Genomic DNA, 20314 nt, shown 5'->3' on the forward strand with positions numbered 1-20314 from the left:
CCATTCAAACGCCTCTCCTCTGAGCCGAGGCTTGCTGCTTGCCGAGTCCATTCAAAAAGGCTTTTATTTTGTTGAGAGAGAGAGAGAGAGAAACAAAAAAAAACAAAGCTGCTCACCTTTTGTTGCCGCAGAGCTGGGGAGGAGAGGGAGAGCTCGCTGCAGTCTGTCTAGATGGGAGTCTCTCGGAAGGAAGGGGGAGGGTGGTGGGTAGTGAAGCAGGCAGATGTTGGAAGGGAAAAGACAGCAGGACTGGGGAAGGAGGGAGCTCTGCTCATGGTCGCCTGTGTCCGGGACCAGAGGCGGGGCTGCAGGGGAGTGTGCTCTCCATCTCGAATGCAGAAAGTCGGGGGTGGGTGTCAGTCAGAGCAGAGACCCTCTCCCAGGCAAGCAATGCCTCTGGCTCAAGGTAAATGTACAGCAACAGTCAGCTGGTTACCATATAGAGAGAGAGAGCTCAGAGCTGGAGTCAAAACAAAGGGAGAGCTTCCACAGTACTGTACATCCAACAGGAGGCAGAGAGGCACGGGGACAGAAGGGCAGATGTTCCGTTAACACACAGAGAAGCATCAGGCAGACCCCACATCCAGGATGCGCCAAGTCACACAGAAAACTCCCACTCCACTGCACAGCAGGAGCCGCTCTCCCTCACTGCGGCAGGCAGAGCCCTCTCCCCCAGGACAGACCGCTCGGTCATGAATGTCCTTGAAAAATTAAACAACCCTTTAAAGGCACAGCCACTTCCAGCAAGCATCCTGCATGGGGAAAGAACCATAAGGCAATAAAAACCCCCATTTGTACTGATAGTGTCAGGATAACAACCTGTATTTAGGTAGCATCTTGAACTTAATAAATGGATCACTGGTGAATTATGGAACAACATCTGATAAGGGGAGGGGAGAAAGGGAGAGGAGTGGGAGAAGGAGAAAGGGGGAAATGTGGAGGAACTGATGGGGGGATTGGTCAGAAGCTTAATTGATCAGAGATCAGTTTTAAGAAACAACTTTAAACAAAAACGATAGGGTGTTGAGAAGTGGAGAGGGTTTCGGAGGGAACACCAGGTTGAAGGCCTTGTTGGGTGAGATCACAGCCTCGAAAGGTGAGGACTGTTTAAACTGGGGCTGCTCAAACACCAAAGAACGTCCCACATTGCTTCATATCCATGGAGTATTGTCCTCACTCGGGTAGGAAGTGTGGCCACTATACATTGTGTGTAATTTACATGTGTGTAACAAAGTAGTTTAATTAGCTCACAAATTAAGAAGAAAGTGTAAAATACTCCCTAAGACAAAGCCATCTCTCCTGATCTGGTATTAAGAAGTCTCTACCAGGGCCATAGTTGATTAAACATAGCCAGAATAAGGCTGACATTCCATTGGTTTTGCTGAGGGAAAAACCTGAACTTCAAATCTCAAATGGGTCAGCACAATAAAGATATGGGGTTGATAACAATCAGTTAGTGATTGGTATCGAGTATCTCATTGAGGACTGTCATCGGGGGAATAAGCCATTCTTCAACTGACTGATGCAATGCCGTTGCCGTTCGTTTTTAATTGGCTTCATTGAACTTCTTCAATCTGCCCTGAGCACAGACTATCAGTGACCCGCAGTCAATTGAAGTTGCAGTGTGTCCGGCTTTGTTGTACTCCACAGAATTTACAACCATTTCGGATGAATTTAAACACAATTTAAAGAAATGACAGCAGCAGGAGAAACACAGCAGGGTCTGGCTTCAATTAATGGCTGGTCACCACGGTTACAGGTGATTTATGTTGAACACAGGTAAACCTGAGCACCAAGCATGATGTTTTGAATGCCTCCTGAACAGGCAGAGCTGATGGAAAATATCCCATCTAACCTGGAGTCATGGATAATGTTATGAGTGGGGAATTGTTTGGCAGTGAATGTGAAAGATAGGTGCAGCTGACTAACATCGCAAATTCTGCAGTCCTTTCCGTTGGTCTATTTTATTTCAGTCTGCCTGGATTCCTCTGCTATTTGGGCTGTGTTAAGCAGGAAGGTAACCCCAAGGTTTAACACTTCAACCTGTTGCAGCTTTCCTATTCTGGAATGTCAGTAGGTTTATTTTAAACTCATTATTTGTAACACTAAGCATTCCCACGAGGCATTCAGCGTGATTAACTCATCTATTTGTTACTTGGGTCTCTTAACTGAAACGAAGCAGATGCTGCTGAGCCACGGAATGATCCAGCGAGGAAGGAGGCCATTCTGTCCATCAGACTAGTGCTTTTTCCAATTTACTCCACTCTCCAACTAGTTCCCTTCAATTATCTATCCCATTCTATTTCTGAAGTCATCAGGCAGTGTGTTCCAAACCAATGCAGAAAAAAAATCCTCATCACTTTATTAGATGCAACAACATTGCTGTTACTGCAAATTGTCAGTTTTGCTGCAAAAAATGTAGATTCATTTAAATTATTTGGATTTGGTTTTGAACTAGCAAGAGTAAATTGTGGTATTGCAGTCTGTACCATCTACAAGAAGTACTGTACTAACTCACCAAGATTCCACCCGTAGCACCTTTCAAATCCTTGACTTCTAGCACCTAGAAAGACAAGGACAGCAGATGCATGGGAACACCACCACCTACAAGTTCCCCTTCAAGCTTTGGCTTCTTAACAGGAGATAAAAGAAAGCCATGGTCGGAAATATGATTTGAACAAAGAAGGGTTGAGGCCCGCACTGTTGATGAGGGAGAGGAGGGAAATAAGTACAGGGTGCCACAGTCAGGAGGTGGAGATATACTGAGAGAGCTATGCTTTTTGAATACACTTGTAAATAAGGAGATATCTTTTATGTTCAAATTGTTAGAGGATCAGAATTGGAGTGGAACGATGAGGATGAGTAATGGAAATCTTGGTGAAGACGGGTCAAGTTTTCCAGCAGTGTCATAGATGGTTTGAAATTCACAAAGGATAGGAGGAGAATGTTGATGAAATTGGAACCAATTCCCATTTGCTGATTATCCCAAGTGATTTCTAGGTGTTAGGGAGAGGAATCTAGACCAGGGATTGACAATGCCAGGCCTTGCCCAATATAGTACTTGATGTTCATTTCTGCAGTTATTTCTGGGAAAGACAGTAAACTCACATCCGAAACAGAGGTGAGTTTTTCTTTTAAACTTATGGGAGCAGATTCACAACATCTCCCACTTCCCATTCCAGTGTTTCTGCCTATCAGAGAACAGTGGGTGGAAAATTCATTTTAGAAGTTGAGGGGCTGCCTCTTCAGAAGAAAATCGGGGTGGGGGTTTCTATCTCGTTTCCCAGACTATATTTATCACATCCAACATCACTGAAAAGCAGTTGTCTGGTTTATTTCATTCCTGTTTGATGACCTTTGCTGTACGGAAATTTGATATTTCATTCCCCACATTACTATAGAGATTACACTTCATAAGTATCGACATAAATACATATGAACATTTATAACAAGGTAGCAAAAGAAGCAGGCTATTTGGCCCTTCGAGTCTGTTCTGCACTTCAACAAGAGCATTCCCATCTACTCCTGACAACCTTTGGTTCCCTTGTTTAACAAAAATCTTAAAATATTTACTGATCCTGTCTCCACCTCCTCTAAGGCTAAGAGTTTCAAAGTCACACAATCCTCTTTGAGAAAAAATCTTCTTAACAGTTGAGCACAGTGGGACATCTTGAGGTGTTAAGGGTTTATGTTAATTCCTTATCCAAGGCCCGAAGCAAACCTTTCAGGTGAAGCAGGGCTTTACCTGCACTTCAGTCAATCTAGATTACTGTGTTCGCTCTCACAATGTGGTCTCCTCTACAATGGAAAAATGAAATGCAGTCTGGGCAACAGCTTTGTAGAACACCTAAATTCTGAACTTCCAGTTGCACGCCACTTTAACACATCACCCTGTTCCATGGCCAACATCTCTGTCTTGGGCTTACCACAGTGATCCAGTGAAGTTCAGTGCAAGCTGGAAGAGCAGCACCCCATCTTCTGCTTGGGAACTCTACAGACTTCAAGACTCAATATCAAGTTCAATAATTTTAAGGCTTGAACACCTTCAGCTAACTCCTTACCCCAACCCTTACACACAAGGCCCTGTCATCACATGGGGTCCTACCACCAACAACTCATTGTCAGCTACTGATGGTCCCCATTAGCAGCTATTCATTCTCCCAGGCTGACATTTACCCATTCCTTTGTCTGGCCACCTATTTTTCCACTCTATCTGTGCTCCATTTCTGTTTACTCTTTCCCCATCTGCCCACTCCTTCTCTAGCATATATACATACTTTGTTCTTGCTACAATCCATTCTGAAGAAGGGTCACTGGACCTGAAATGTTAATTCTGCTTTCTCTTCACAGATGCTGCCAGACCTGCTGAGTTTTCTCAGTAATTTCTGATTTTGTTTCCTTTTCTAACCAATTGCAGGATGTGGGTATCACTGGCTGGCCCAGCATTTACTGCTCGTCCCTCGCAAATACAAATCTTTCTTTTATTTCTTTGACCAAGCAGCAGGATTCCACTATACTGCTGCTGTTTCTGCTTGTAACAAACAGGCCATAGACTTGCACTGCTAAAGATCTCTAAGGTCTGGCTTTGCCACCTAATGTGGTTCTTAGACATTCGTTCTGCCTGATGCTTACTTGTGTAATGCCATAAAACCATAAAACATTGGAGCAGAAATCAGGCCATGTGGCCCCTCAAGTCTCATCCACCATTCAATCACGGCTGATAAGTTTCTCAACTCCATTCTCCCGCTTTCTCCTTGTAACCTTTGATCCCCTTGACAATCAAGAACCTACCTATCCTGGTATTAAATATACTCAATGACCTGGCCTCCACAACCTTCTGTGGCAGTGAATTCCATAGATTCACCACTCTCTGGCTGAAGAAGTTTCTCCTCATCTCCATTCTAAAGGTTCTTCCCTTTACTCTAAGGCTGTGCCCTCGGGTCCTAGTCTTTCCTGCTAATGGAAACATTTGCCCAATGATCACTCTGTCCAGGCTGTTGAGTATTCTATAAGTTCCAGTTAGATTCACCCTTATCGTTCTTTATTCCAATGAATATAGACCCAGAGTTCTCAAATGTTCATCATATTTCCTTTCATATTTGGGATCATTTTTGTGAACCTCCTCTGGACCTACTGCAGTGTCAGTACATCCTTGCCGAGGTATGGGGCCAAACATTCTTGTCAATGTGATCTGACTACAGCCTTTTAAATCCTCAGAAGTACATCCCTGCTTTTATATTCCAGTCCTCTCGAAATAAATGCCAGCCTTGTATTTGCCTTCCTAATTACCAACTCAACCTGCAAGTTTACCTTAAGGAAATCCTAGAGTAGAACTCTCAAGTCCCTTTGCACTTCAGATTTCTGAATTTTCTTCACATTTAGAAAATAGTCTATGCCTCTATTCTTCATACCAGTGCATGATCTCACACTTTTGCATGTTGTATTCCATCTGCCACTTCTTTGCCCGCTCTCCTAACCTGTCTAAATCCTTCTGCAGCCTCCCTGCCTCCTCAGTATTACTTGACCCTCCACCTATCTTTGTATCATCTGCAACTTGGCCAGAATGCCCTCAGTTCCTTCATCTAGATCCTCAATGTATAAAGTGAAAAGTTGTGGTCCCAACAATAACCCTTGTGGAACACCACTCATCACCAGCTGCCATCCTGAAAAGGGCCCTTTTATCCCCACTCTCTGCTTTCTACCAGACAGCCAATCTTCTATCCATGCTAGTACCTTGCCTCTAACACCATGGGCCCTTATCTTACTCAGCAGCCTCCTGTGTGGCACCTTGTCAAAGGCCTTTGGGAAGTCCAAGTAGATAACATCCATTGGCTCTCCTTGGTCTCACCTGCTTGTTACCTCCTCAAAGAATTCTAACAGATTTTCCAGGTATGCCAAAGAGCACTGAAACCAATTTGATTGCATGATAAACATGCACTGTCCAATTTACGTGAGGCTGTTTTAGAGGGGAAAGTGTAGGCCCTCAAAACTAGAAATGATGAGGACTTTTGGAGAAAGTACATGATGATATTGGCGGGCAATGGATAATGTTGGAATCATGTTGAGACATCTAGGAGCTTGAGTAATATGGGACTGAACACAAGGCTAGTGTAGACAGTTATCATTTATTAACTATGTACAGAAGTAAGCTGGAACAGCACTCCATTAGTTACTACTTCCTTCAGGACGCAACCACATATGCGCTAATGTTGACATGGCATGGTAACGCAGTGGTTAGCACTGCTGCCTCACAGTACCAGTGACCTGGTTTCAATTCCAGCCTTGGGTGATTGTCTGTGTAGAGTTTGTATGTAATCCCTGTGTCTGTGTGGGTTTCTGCTAGTGCTCAGGTTCCCTCCTACAGATCAAAGATGTGCAGGTTAGGTGGATTGGCCATGGGAAATGTGGGGTTTTGAGGATGGTGTGGGGTGCTTTTTAGACTCAATGAGCAAAATGGCCTCCATCTGCACTGTAGGAATTTATGACATAGCTTCATTTGCATATGCTCAGAAGTTATTGTTAGATTATTGACACCTTACTCAACAGAAAACATGGGATATATGAAGTTTCGCATGTTTCGTATGTTTCTTAATAGAGTCATAGAGCTGTGCAGCATGCAAACAGACGGTTTGGTCCAACTTGTCCATGCCAATCAGATACCCTAAATTAATCTAATCCCATTTGCCAGCATTTGGCCCACATCCCTGTAAACACTTCCTATTCATGTACCAAACCAGATGCTTTTTAACTGTTGTAATTGTACCAGACTCAACCACTTCCTCTGACAGCTCATTCCATACACACACCACCTTCTTTATGAAAAAGTTGCCACTTAGGTCCCTTTTAAAAGTATCCCCTCTCTCCTTAAACCTATGTCTTCTTCTTTTGGAGTCCCTACCCTGGGATAAAGACATTGGTTATGGACCCTATCTACGCCCCTAATGATCCTATAAACCTCTATAAGGTCACCTCTCAGCCTATGACACCCCAGGGAAAAAAGCCCTAGCCTATTCACTCTCTCCCTATAGCTCAAACCCTCCAACCCTGGCAACGTCCTTGTAAATCTTTTCTGAACTCTTTCAAGTTTCACAACCTCTTTCCTGTAGCAGGGAGACCAGAACTGAACACAGTATTCCAAAAGTGGCCTCCACCAACGTCCTGTACAGCAGCAACATGACCCTCCCAACTCCTAGACTCAATGCACTGACCAATAAAGGCAAGCATACCAAACGCCTTCTTCACTACCCTGTCTACCCGTGACTCCACCTCCGTGGAACTTTGAACTAGCACCCAAGGTCCCTTTGTTCGGCAACACCCCCCAGGACCCTACCATTAAATGTATAAGTCCTGCCATGATCTGCCTTTCCAAAATGCAGCACCTCACATTTATCTAAATTAAACTCCATGTGCCACTCTTCAGCCTATCGGCCCATCTGATCAAGATCCTGTTGTACTCTGAGATAACCTTTTTCACTGTCCACTACACTACCAATTTTTGTGTCATCAGTAAAGTACTAACCTTATCTCCCGTATTCACATCCAAATCATTTATTTAAATGACAAAAAGCAGTGGACACAGCACCGAACCTTGCAGCACATCGCTGGTCACAGGCCTCCAGTCCGAAAAACAACCTTCCACCACCACTCTCTGCCCCGTATCTTCAAGGCAATTTTTTATCCAAATCTATATGATCTAACCTTGCAAACCATTATACCAAGCAGAACCTTGTCAAATGCCTTTCTGAAGCCCATATAGACAAAGTCCACTGCTCTGCCTTCATGAATCTTCTTTGTCACTTCTTCCAAAAACTCAATCAAGTTAGTGAGACATGATATCCCCACTCACGTTTAACTTGGCTTTGGGATTGTGTCAGTCAACCATCAGGAATCTGATTAATTATTCTCCTCATGTATTTTGCAAATTGCAGATTTCAACATCACATTCCCAGGCTTCTCATTCCAAAACCTAAACCCACTGTCAAAAGCTATACTGTTACTTAGAGGGAGGCTAACGGTTAGATAAACACTGAAGGCCCTCTCCAAGATATGGTACAAAGTTTAACCAAGGATAGGTTCTGACTGGGATTATCAAACCCTGGAACTTTTCAACATCATTGTGTACACAACTGAAGCAAAACTGGGAGATAGCAAGAACTGCAGATGCTGGGGTCAGAGTCAGTACAGTGTGGAGCTGGAGGAACACAGCAGGTCAGGCAGCATCAAGATGAAGGGTGTAAACCCGAAACTTCGACTTTCTTGCTCGTTTGATGCTGACTGACTTGCTGTGTTCCTCCAGCTCCACACTGTACTGAAGCAAAATTGCTTTGGCCCTGGACTCAAATCCTCTTGTGATAAACATTAACGTACTGTTAACTTCTCCATTGCTTTCTGCATCTGCAATAAATCAAGTTTTTTTTTCTTTCTGGTTTGAGAAGTTACAAATAGGACAAATATTGAGGATTTTTTTTCAAAGAACACTGGGGCTTACGGGATTAGGTAGACCCTAAAATGTAGGATCAAAAATTGTCCATTCAACCCACCAAATTTGCTCTCCCAATTAATGAGATCATGGCTGATCTGATAATCCTTAAATCTGCTTTCATGCCTTTTCCCTATAACCCATGATTGCCTTACTGATTAAAAATCTATAATATACTTAATGGCCCAAAATTGACAGCCCACTGCAGTAAAGAATCCCATTGATTCACTTTCCTCTGAAAGAAGAAATTCCTCTTCATCTCTGCCTTAAAAATGTGAACCAATCTCCTGATATTATGCCCTCTGGTTAGAAATATATATGATAAAGGAAAAATAGGACAGCATTGATGGAAGCAGATTGATCCCAATAGCTGAGGGGTCTGGAAAGAGCACTCAGAGATTTAAAAAGATCAGGTGTGTATCCTTTAGAACAGAGACTAGGATAAACGTCAAAACACAGTGTCTTGAGTTGATTGAAATTCCCAGGGTCAGTGGTTGAAGCAGGAACTAGTCTACATTCTACATGTGGTGGAAAGCTAAATACAGATAAAGAGGAGAATATGGTAAAAATGTGATGAGGCATTTTTTCCAAGTGGAGGGTCAATGCTGATCGTTGGTTGGACTAAATGGCCTGTTTGCTTTGCCTGTGTAGTTCCATGACTTGAGAATGACATCCCCACTGTGACTGTTTTTTCTCCTGATATCATTGTGGCTGTGTCAATCAGAAACAATACCCAGAGGAAAAGCAAATGTATTACCCCCAGTGAATAGAACACAGATCATTATTCTGAAGCTGATGGAAACATTTTTGACAGGCAGAGGTATTGAACCGATTCAGAGGTAAAGGGAGCTGGAAAGTCTTTGATGTTATGATGGATGGAGTTGGTTCCTTCATGGAAGGAAAAGGGTAGCTTTAGTATGTCCAGTGATACATTATGGGTAAGCTCAGAGACCCCTGAGTTTGTGTGATTAGCTTGGCGGGTTGGGGAAGGAATGTACAAAATTACTTTTTCCTTGGAATTAGCCATAGGTTCTCCAAGTCTCCCCAGGGAATTATCCTGGCCGACTGGGGAGGAGCATGTTGCATTTACTAACGTGAACCTGGAAGAGATGGTGGGTGCTGATGACATAAGAACATAAGAAATAGGAGCAGGAGTAGGCCACCTGGCCCATCAATCCTGCTCTGCCATTCAATAAGATCATGGCTGATCTTTTCGTGGACTCAGATCCACTTATCCACCTGTTCACCATAACCCATAATTCCCTTACTGTTCAAAAATCTATCTATATTTGCCTGAAAAATATTCAATGAGGAAGCCTCAACGGCTTCACGGGGCAGGGAATTCCAGATTCACAACACTTTGGTGAAGAAGTTCCTTCTAGAAGAATAATCTGGAATCTGGTCCTGAGACTCTACATCAAACAATTACCTTCCACACACACCAACCAGCACCGCAGACCTCCCAGGCACTCCACCTTACTGCCCCATCCTCACCCTCCCCTCACACACACCACCTTACTACCCCACTCTCACCCTCACCATCCTCCCACACACTCCACCTTCCTGCCCCACCCTCACCCTCACCCTCATCATCCTCCCATACACTCTACATTCCTGCCCCACCCCCACCCTCATCCTCCCATACACTCCACCTTTCTGCCCCACCCTCACCCTCACCATCCTCCTACACACTCCACCTTCCTGCCCCACCCCCACCCCCACCCTCACCATCCTCCTACACACTCCACCTTCCTGCCTCACCCCCACCCTCATCCTCCCCACACACTTTGCCCCACTGCTGCCCTCCTCACATCCACATCTACCCCCACCATCCTTCCTTTATCAGCTAGGTGTCAGGCTCACAAACCATATGAAGTTTACCCAGGAATATGGCTGCCCTCAGAATTTTGTCGCCATTCTCTGCCAAGTCCATGATAACAATTGAATATAAACAAAATACTGCCGATGCTGGGAATGTGAAACAAATACAGAGAATGCTGGAGAAGCTCACAAGAGTCTTATCGGATTTGAAATGTTAACTCTGTTTCTCTTTCCACAGAATGCTGAGTTTTTCCACATTCTCTGTGTTTCTTCCATGACAACATTAATCTGAAGCTGAACAACCCAGTTTGGGCAGACAAGATCATTAAGACCTCTGAGCTGCCTGCCAAGTGCCTCAACAAATGGGACACAGCACGCCTAGTGACAACTGCAGTCATAGGATGAGCAAATATCAGACAGGGAGCATCAGCCATACCTTAGGTCACCTACTTTGTATAAGCAAGGGGTTCAAAGCTCGTTTCAGGCATGAGGTCTGAAATAGTTATAAATACAGTGGTAGATGCAGCAGAGAATGAGTGTGGCCATGGCATCTAATCTTTAGGATTCTGCCTGCAATATGGATACAGTGCAATCTAATTTCTTCTTTTAGATATAGGCTTAATGTGCCATGTAGATGGAAAACTTCATTTCTCTTTATGTATGCAACATGCAGCTATTTGAACAATGTTACTCTTCCTTCCTGCTGTGTAAGCAAAGAAATGCACAAGGGACAGTGTGAGGATGTAAGCAGCCAGAAAATCAAACAAAAGGAAAAATAGAAGATCAATGATACACTTTTTAAAAAAGTGATTAATCATTTCAGTGCTGAGTTTGTTGTTTGCATGAGGATTGTCCCAGATCCATCAGTTTTATAGTGTTGGAGTAGCATTCACAGTCCTGCAGAATATCAGTGTATTTGTTCAGCTTCAAATTCTGTAGAGATGTTGTGTGGAGTACGGGATATTAAGTCATAGAGTGGGAAAATGCAGCCCACTAAAGTAGACCCCAGGCTAATAAAACACGAGCTGAGTAATGGCCCCTTGAATACAATAAAACGCTAGTTCAACTTCGATCTTGTGGAGATTTGTAATGCTCTGTCCTAGCTCCTGCTGTTCCTGTAATTTCTTTCACTGTACAAAGTGAGGACATTATTTTAGAATTGTCGCACAGTGATATATAGATGTATCCTTTGGAAACTCGGGCTGGTTTAAAATAGGAGGTAATTGAAGCCTGGATGCGATCATTGGTAAACATCCCCATCTCTGACCTTATGACAGAGGCAAGGTGAACCTGCTGAAGATGGGTGGGCGCAGGGCACTCCTGTAGAGGTGTCCTGGAGCTGAGATGACTGACCTCCAACAACAACTTCCTTTGTGCTAGAGATGAATCCAGCCAGCAAAGAACTTTTCTCCTGATTCACATTTAACTAGAAGTAAAGTGAAATACTGCTGTTGCTGGAAATCTGAAATAGAAAGTACTGGACAAACTCAGCAGGTCTGGCAGCATCTATGGAGAGAGAAACAGAGTGAACATTTTGAGTTCAGTATGACTGAAAACTGGAGTATGACTGGACTTCTGACTTTCATTTTGGAAACTGTTGCTAATCATTTTCTATGGGTTGGATTGGAGACTAGGAAACTACATATCAAAGAGATGAGATGAAGCAATATTGAGAACATTAATACCTGCAAATAGGCTTCTCGCCACTTATTGGTGAGAATCATGTCTTGCCTTTCAGCACTTGGTTTGGAAATGGAACTTATCACTTTCGAAGCCCAGAAGCTCTTCACTACTGATGACATGTGATTCTCCCACCTTATTTGCTAATACCTATATCATTCACGGAATGGGAAAATTCTGCCCTCACAGAATGTCTACAGTGTGGAGACAGGCCATTCGGCCCAGCTAGTCCACACCACCTCTCCAAAGAGCGCCCCACCCCAACCCATTCCCCTAGTCTAACCCACCTAACCTAAACATCCCTGAACACTATGGGCAATTTAGCATGGCCAATCCACCTACCCTGCACATCTTTGGACTGTGGGAGGAAACAAGAGGAAACCCACGCAGTCACGCGGAGAATGTGCAAACTCCACACAGATAGTTGCCCGAGGGTGGAATCGAACCCAGGTCCCTGGTGGTGTGAGGCAGCATTGCTAACCACTGTGCCATTGTGCTGCCCTATGTGTCTAACCTGTGTTGACTTCTTCAGCTGTCCCTCAGGACCAAGGATAATTTTCTTTCCTTTGGAGTTGTGGTTTCTGAAGTGATTAAACACTCCAGTGCTGGACCCGCATACCCTGCTACAGTAGGGCAGGCGATCTTTCAGGAAATGGGTGAGTGGGATACTTAGCTTTTTGCTCCTTCGACTGCTTGCACTCGGTGCCCCCCTGTCACAGATGCTCTCAATGGTTAGCACCTTTGCTGATGCTTCTTGTCCATTTTGGGTGGTCTTTGGCAAGACATTCCAATGAGTTGGTGAGGATAATTCATTTTCTTAGGGCGGCTTTAAGGACATCCATGAAGTGTTATCTCTGCCCTCCTGATAACCAGTTGTCATGCTGAAGCTTGGAATAGAGAGTTTGGTTTGAAAGCCTTGCATTAGGCATGTGTAAATGTGACCCATACATCGTGATGATTGACTTATAGCAGTGCCTTGGCACTGGGATGTTGGCCTGACAAAGGACCCAGGTATTGGAGAAGCATGCTTGCCTTCATTGCTCAAACCATTGCCTATAGGAGTAGGGATATCATGTTACGGCTGTACAGAACATTGCTGAGGCCACTTTTGGAATACTGTGTGCTGTTCTGGTCACCCTGTTATAAGAAGGATATTACTAAATTGGAGAGGCTACAGAAAAGATTTTCCAGGAATGGGGAGTTTGAGTTATAAGGAGAGCTTGGATCGTTTGGGACTTCTTTCACTGGAGTGAAGGAGGCTGAGAGGTGACCTTTATAGAGGTTTATCAAATCATGAGGGGCATAGATAAGACAAATAGCAAATGTGTTTTCCCCAAGCTGGGGGAGTTCAAAACAAGAGAACCCATTTTCAAGGTGAGAGGAGAACAATTTAAAAGGGACCTGAGGAACAACTTTTTCACACAGAAGTTGGTTCATATCCTAGATCATAGAATCCCTACAGTGTGGAAACAGGTCCTTCGGCCCAACAAGTCCACACCGACCCTCCAAGCATCCCACCCAGACCCATCCCCCTATAACCCACCTAATCTACACATCCCTAGAATATGTGGAATGAACTGCCAGAGGAAGTGGTGGATGCAGGTGCAGTTACAACATTGACAAGATATTTGGACAGGTACATGAATAGGAAAGGTTTAGAGGGTTTTGGGCCTAATACAGACAAGTGGGACTAGTTTAGTTTGGGAAACTTGGTAAGCATGGACGAATTGGACTGAGGGGTCTGCTTCTATGTCGTATGATAATATGACTCTATGACTGCATCCTGTTAGGATTTGTGCTGCACTTGCCTGGGTGTGCTTGGATATAAAATACTAAGGAACCAAAAGACATTATTTTCAAAAATTCATGCTGTGGATTGAGGTGAAGAAAGAAAAACAGAGTATTCAGACAGAACATGTTACATTATCAGTGATGTCTAGCGCAATGGTTTTTTACAGTAGGCAGTTGAACTGATAATTGGCTACACTACACAAGACAAGTGATAAATGAGCGTGGCTTGTGCGAAGCTGCATTACTGCGTGGAGTCTCACAGGGACCTTTTGCTAGCTTCCAGATTCATTAATAAACGGGAAACTGAAAACATCACAGCTGTATTCAAAGATGGTGCTGAATGATGTGGATGGGCTTTGTGTTAAATTGCATTGTTCTAACGAATAAGGAGTAATTCAGTAACGAGGGTGGTGGTGGGAGAGAACGATTCTAGTTGTCACAGTCAGCATTGGTCACTGGTGTGTAAGGCCTGTGAAGCTGTTACGGTACAATTGTGATTTTGTATGAAAAAATGTCTTGAATCTTGCTGACAAGGCTGGCCTAAGAAGGTAATGGACTCGTGGGTAATTTCTTAAATATTTTGAGACAATGAGTGGTTTTGCAAGGCTACTTCAGGCAACAGTTAAGAATCAATCACCAGATTCGATAAAGGTGGCAGGTCACTTCATTCCACAGAAGGGCAAATCCAAAAGTACCAAAGTATCCAACAGCCATTTATCACTCAAATTAACTCTAGAATGTTATTTCCAGAATTTGTAAAATCAACCTATAATTCCCAAACTGAAACGGTGGGATTTCAATTCATGTTCGGCTAATTAATTACTCCAGTACCATAACAACTGCTTGCTCATTTCCAGGGTGTGTATCATTGTAAATAAGCAAATTTTGCTGAGTTGATTTGAAAATAATCTTCAGGTGACAGTCATTGATGGACACAGCAGAGTTTCCAATATTTAAGCAACCAGATTGGCCCATTGTATTTGATGATGGAGCTTTGGTATTTGACATTGGAGTATTGGTATTTGATGTTGGCACATTGGTATGTACAAGAATTTAACTGAATGCCACCAGAAAATATTTTCTTGAACTGCCATCATAAGACATTCTTTGCCTGTGTCCCAAAAGAAATTCTCACCTGCTGACTGGACAACCTAAGTGATCATTTATTATACATTGCATATAATAAGACCATTCAGCCCATCAAGTATATGCTAGCTCTTTTAAGAAACAATTCGGTTCATTCCACTCCCCAACTCCTCCATATCCATGAAGTAAATTACTTTCAGATATTTCCCATTTTGAAAGCTGTTAGCAGATATCCCAGTCATTATCAACACAACAAAGCTTTATTCATCGGTCCACAGTTAGTCCACTCATGATTCATGCACAAGTGCTTTTTAGAACAAGAAGCGTTATTATATTGACTAATTTCCACACTCTGCTTTCATACTGTTTAAATTAGTCTTTCTTGTGAATTGTTCTGATGAATGCAAGATGAAAACTTTTGACAAAATGTTTCTTTTTTTCTTTCTGTATTACCAAACAAGTATTTGAACACATTTTATTTTAAGTTTCTATGGCATTATATCAAACATGATGACATTCAAGAATACACTGCCTCCTGCGATAACTCTATGTGCTGACTGACATTGAGCATGTTCCAACCGTCAAGACAATAACTTAATCTGAATCTAAAGTCTAGAGCAAACGGTTCCAGTGCTCCATTGCCTGTGTCTGCAGTGCTCTGTAACTGCTGGTTGCCTCATGTTTACTGTGTCCACAGTGGTTGGGATGAGCAGTGGTAACAGATTCTCTCTTCTACTCTAATACAACCATTGGTTTATGTACATGTGGAGTGTCATGTTTGCTGAGGTCCTTTATTTAGCTGGTTCCCCTGTGTCTAAACGTTTTAGGTTTTTTTTCTGTTCAATTGTAAATGCGTAGGTCAGATCATTTTTATTTACTGCGTCTTTGTGTGTCTTTGCAACTTTATCAACGTTTGACCCTTTTCTTACCTGGGTGTTTAATAGCCCCTGTTTTTGCTTGACCACATTTTCTGTTTTTCATACAGTGAGGCAAGTTTAAGATGTCCTTTTCTCTTATTGCTATAACATTAAAAAATATAAAGGGAAACAATGCTAATACACCTTGATGCTTCAAAGCATTTTAACAGGAGTTACTGTTAATTCTAATTCCAACATCCCTGTTCAGCAGAATACAATGAAAAGCAACCACTTCAACATCATCAAAGCAACATCACCAAAGACCCATTGCATCCTGGTATTGATCTCTTACAGCCTCTTCTGTCAGGCAGAAGATACAGAAACTTGAATACACGCACCAGCAGGTTCAGGAACAGCTTCTTCCCACCCATTATTACAGTATGAATGCATGCTCTAGCCTCAAATAATGCTGATCTTGCTAACGTTGATCTTGCCTAGTGCACGCCCTGTGCAATGTAACCTGTATGCCTCTGCCTAAATGTTTTTTACAACCTTTGATCTGTATGTCGTGCTTACTAAGATCTGCCTGTACTGCTCGTAAACAAAACTTTTCACTGTACTCCAGTACACATGACAATAAATCAATCAATCGATCAACTTGTGGTTGATTTTCTTCCTCATGTTGCCCGTTTATCAGTCATCCTAAATCAATACGCTAACTGGAAGGAAATAGTTTACTAAATAGGTTTAGCATATCTTCCTGCCATTTTTTGCCCTCTGTCTCCGTTTCTAAAACCCAGAATCTTCATGCCTTATTAACTGATTTGTAAATGTCTCCTGTTGCCTTCAGTATTTTGCACGCAAACACTCTCAGGTCTGTGCACCCTCTTTAAAATTGTGCCATTCAGCTTGTAATATTTCTGCCAATGTGTAAAGCCTTACATTTTTCTCATTGAATTTCATATGATGTACATATATCTCTGTCCTTTTGAAATCTATTACTATTTTCTCCACTGTTTACAACACGTCCACATTTTATTTCACCTGCAACGTTGTACCCAGTAATTCCATGTTCCAATCATTCAGACATACTGAAAGAAAAGTGGTCTTACATGGCCACAGACAAAACTGCCAACTTCTCCAGTGCCTGCAACTTCTCTGCTATGACTGCCATCAGTATTATGGCAACCTCTCTGTTTATTGTCATTTTTGTAAATCCTCTTCCTTGGTAAATATTGGTGTAAACAATTCATTTGTTACATCAGCCATGCCTATTGCCTGTACTAATAGCTCTCCACTGTGGTCCCTATTCAGTCTCACTGCTCCTCCATCAGTACTTTGATTGCAGATATGCTTATGGAAGACCTTTGGATTTATAATACGTGCTGGCCTAGCCAGTGATGCTGTGGGATCTGATATGACCCCTGACCTCTGGCTCTTCCCATCCTCTCCATGATGCCACTTACCCCAGAACCAGGGGGACTACATGGATCTTGCCCCTATTAAACAAACTGCCCGTTTATCCCCACTTGAATCCCCAGTTTATACTCAATTGCACATTCTTACTGTACAAACTTCTGGAGTAGATATTTTCAAAATGCCAACAAGTGATAAATTGAAGGTCCTTGTGACTAGCAGTGCACACAAATTTTGTGAAAACCCCAGATGAAGTCTGTAATGTGAGATGTGCACTTTGAACATCAGGATTCAATTCCACTTGACCTCAGATCAAAGACATTACACAGGCAGACATTGTCAATCTGTCCAGTAACACAGTAATGATGGACATCTTGCCACAACCTCCTTCAGTATGTGCAGTGTGCCCTAGCAGATGATTGCACTGCTATCCAAATGCGATGCCTTTTCTTGGCCTTATCTTCAATGAGTGTTTTTTTTTTGACAGATGGGGTTTGGCTGGAGAACGGGGTGAGAGATTTGGCTTGGATTGAAGAGGCTGTCCTCTCTTTTTAACTGCTCTGAGTCTTTGATTCTTGAAAGAAAAGTGAGCTGCCATCACCTCTTCACAAACATAAGCCTCCAAGCCTGAGCTAGTCCAACAGGAATACTGGACTGATCCAGAGACCGAGCTCAAAGTCCACTGTGCGAACATTTGAATGCAGATTTTGACAACCTGATAAAAAAGGCAAGTTGGCGGCAGTAAAAATGAAGACAAAAGTATTATATTGTTATAAAAACTGAACTGATTCATTTGTGTCGTTCAAGGAGTGTCTCCTGCCCTATTGTAGGTTGTATTCTCCTGGACTGGGAGAAAGGGAGGGTTTGAGTGAGATGGAAGTGGCTGGCAGAGGTGTTAGTGCCAGTGCCAGTGCCAGTGCCAGGGGATGGGGGGGTGGGGGAGGCAGAGAGGTGGTGAGGTGCCCCGAGTGAATGAGTGAGTAGGCAAAGCAGAAGCTATGCAGGGTTAGTGGTGTCGAGGGTTTGGGGTGGATGAAAGTGAGTGACAGAAGATGTCGCAAGCAATAATGAGAGTGATAGAGCATGAGACTTGGTGGGAGGTGGGTACAATGACAGATGGTGAGTGTGAGGTATCAGAGAGAAGATGGTGGCACTTCCCCTGTTGAAGTGGAGGAGCAACACTGACTTTCTTGCTCCAGTGCTGGCTGTCCACCCAAATGTACTGAGAGGTCACTGAACAGAGTGGCACAGACTGCAGGGTCTGGTGTTGTGACCTTCACTTCTGGTCCTCTGGCAAGAGGACATCTCCCCTCCGCAGGACTCTGTCCACCAGGATCTCCAGCTGCCCCTCCACAAAGCAGTCATTATAAAGTCAGTGAGCATGAACTACCAAGGGCCATGGGAGGTAGTTAACGAGACCAGTGTGGGACAACAGAGAAACTCTCTTTGAAACTCACGGTAAGATTCAGCCACAAGAAAATGCTGGTATGCCTTCAAAAGTGATGACAAAGAAAGAGTTTGTCATACACATGAGAGTGAACTTTGTAACTCTGTCCTGAAAAGCTCCTGAGCCTGGGTCGATGGAACATTTCAAAACTGGGATGAATAGAATTTGATTCAAGTAGTTGTAGTGAGTGTTAAATACCAAGAGTGAGGGGTTTGTGAAGGGTATGAGGTCACCTCTGGGGGTGAGGTTACTGCTGTAGAAGGGTGGACTGGGAGGAGGATATAGAGAGGCTTCAGTGTGATTTGGGCAAGTTGAGTGAGTGGGCAAACACATAGCAGATAAGGTAAAAATATGAGGTTATCGGCTTTGGTAGCAAAAACAGGAAGGCAGCTTATTATCTGAATGGCAATAGATTGGGAAAGGGGAAGGTGAAACTAGATCTGGGTGTCCTTGTACACCAGTCACTGAAAGGAAAAGTCTAGATGCAGCAGGTGATGAAGAAGGCAAATGGTATGTTGACCTTCATGGTGAAGAGGATTTGAGCACAGGGGCAGAGGTGTCTTGCTGTAATTGTACAGGGCCTTGGTGGGACCAAACTTGGAGTATTTTGTGTTGTTTCGGTCTCTTTATCTGAGGAAGGATGTTTTGGCTTAGGAGGGAGTGCAATGAAGATTTACCAGACTGATCCCTGGGATGTTGGACCCTGACGTGTGAAGAGAGATTGGAGCAGTTTGGACATATTCACTGGAGTTTAGAAGAATGAGGGGAAATCTGATAGAAACCTATGAAATTCTAACAGGTCTGGACTAGGTAGATGTGGGAAGGATGTTCTCGATAACTGGGTTGTCATGAACCAGGGGTTACAGTCTAAGATATGCGGTAGGCTACTAGTAGAAATGTCTCCACCCAGAGAATGGTGAGCCTGTGGAATTCTTTGCCACAGAAAGCTGTTGATGCCAAAATGGTGAATGTTTTCAACGTGGAGTTAGAGATAGTCCTTAGGGCTAAAGGGACCAAAGGGCATTGGGAGAAAGTGGGAACATGGTATGGAGTTGGATGAACAGCCTTGTTCATATTGAATGGTGGAGCAGGCTTGAAGGGCTGAATGGCCTACTCCTGCTCCTAGTCTCTATGTTTCTGTGTTTGCTCATTACTTTGTGAGTCCTCTTCTTGTACATGGCCAGATGCAGAAACCAGCAGCCTTCCATCCCTTGGTATCCTGGCTGGCACCAACGGGCTGCCCGTGGTTTCACTGTACAGTTGGAAGCAGTTTGTCAGGAGGCTCTGTTTCCTCTAAATTGTTAAATGAATCACAAGCAACAAAAGGACCCATCAGAAGTAATGAAAGGAGCTCGAATGTGAGCTGCTTAATTTAGCAGATGTCAATTTGTTTTTATTATGGTAAAGAGGATTCAAATCTAATTTGCTTTCCAATTGCTCCTTGTGTTAAACAGCGAGATCCTTTTCAGTCACAAAGGGCTGGTGTTGGTTTAGTTTCCATCTTGCAATTTTTTTTCACCTCCTGTGAGTTTATGCAAATATGAGCCCTCTGGGCAGTTCCCATGAACTCTCCCAGCTGTGAGGATATCAATACTGACTCTGTCATTGTGCAGACAGTTCCCTACAGGGCAGGTGACCTGTGTGTGTGTGTGTGTGTGTGTGTGTGTGTGTGTGTGTGTGTGTGTGTGTGTGTGTGTGTGTGTGTGTGTGTGTGTGTGTGTGTGTGAGAGAGAATGA

General features: G+C 43.4%; 1 protein-coding gene across 1 annotated transcript in view; it reads right to left on the reverse strand.

Moving 5' to 3' along the window:
* Positions 1-630, reverse strand: part of LOC109937632 (phospholipid phosphatase-related protein type 3-like) — a 109272-nt gene extending 108642 nt beyond the window's left edge. Inside the window, exon 1 of the mRNA XM_048613891.1 lies at positions 117-630. The gene's annotated coding sequence lies outside the window, so the exon portion shown is untranslated. The remainder of the gene's footprint in view (positions 1-116) is intronic.
* Positions 631-20314: the final 19684 nt, after the last annotated feature.

The sequence above is a fragment of the Rhincodon typus genome, chromosome 29 (genome assembly GCF_021869965.1).
Source record: "Rhincodon typus isolate 14 chromosome 29, sRhiTyp1.1, whole genome shotgun sequence".
NCBI classification, from domain to species: domain Eukaryota; kingdom Metazoa; phylum Chordata; class Chondrichthyes; order Orectolobiformes; family Rhincodontidae; genus Rhincodon; species Rhincodon typus.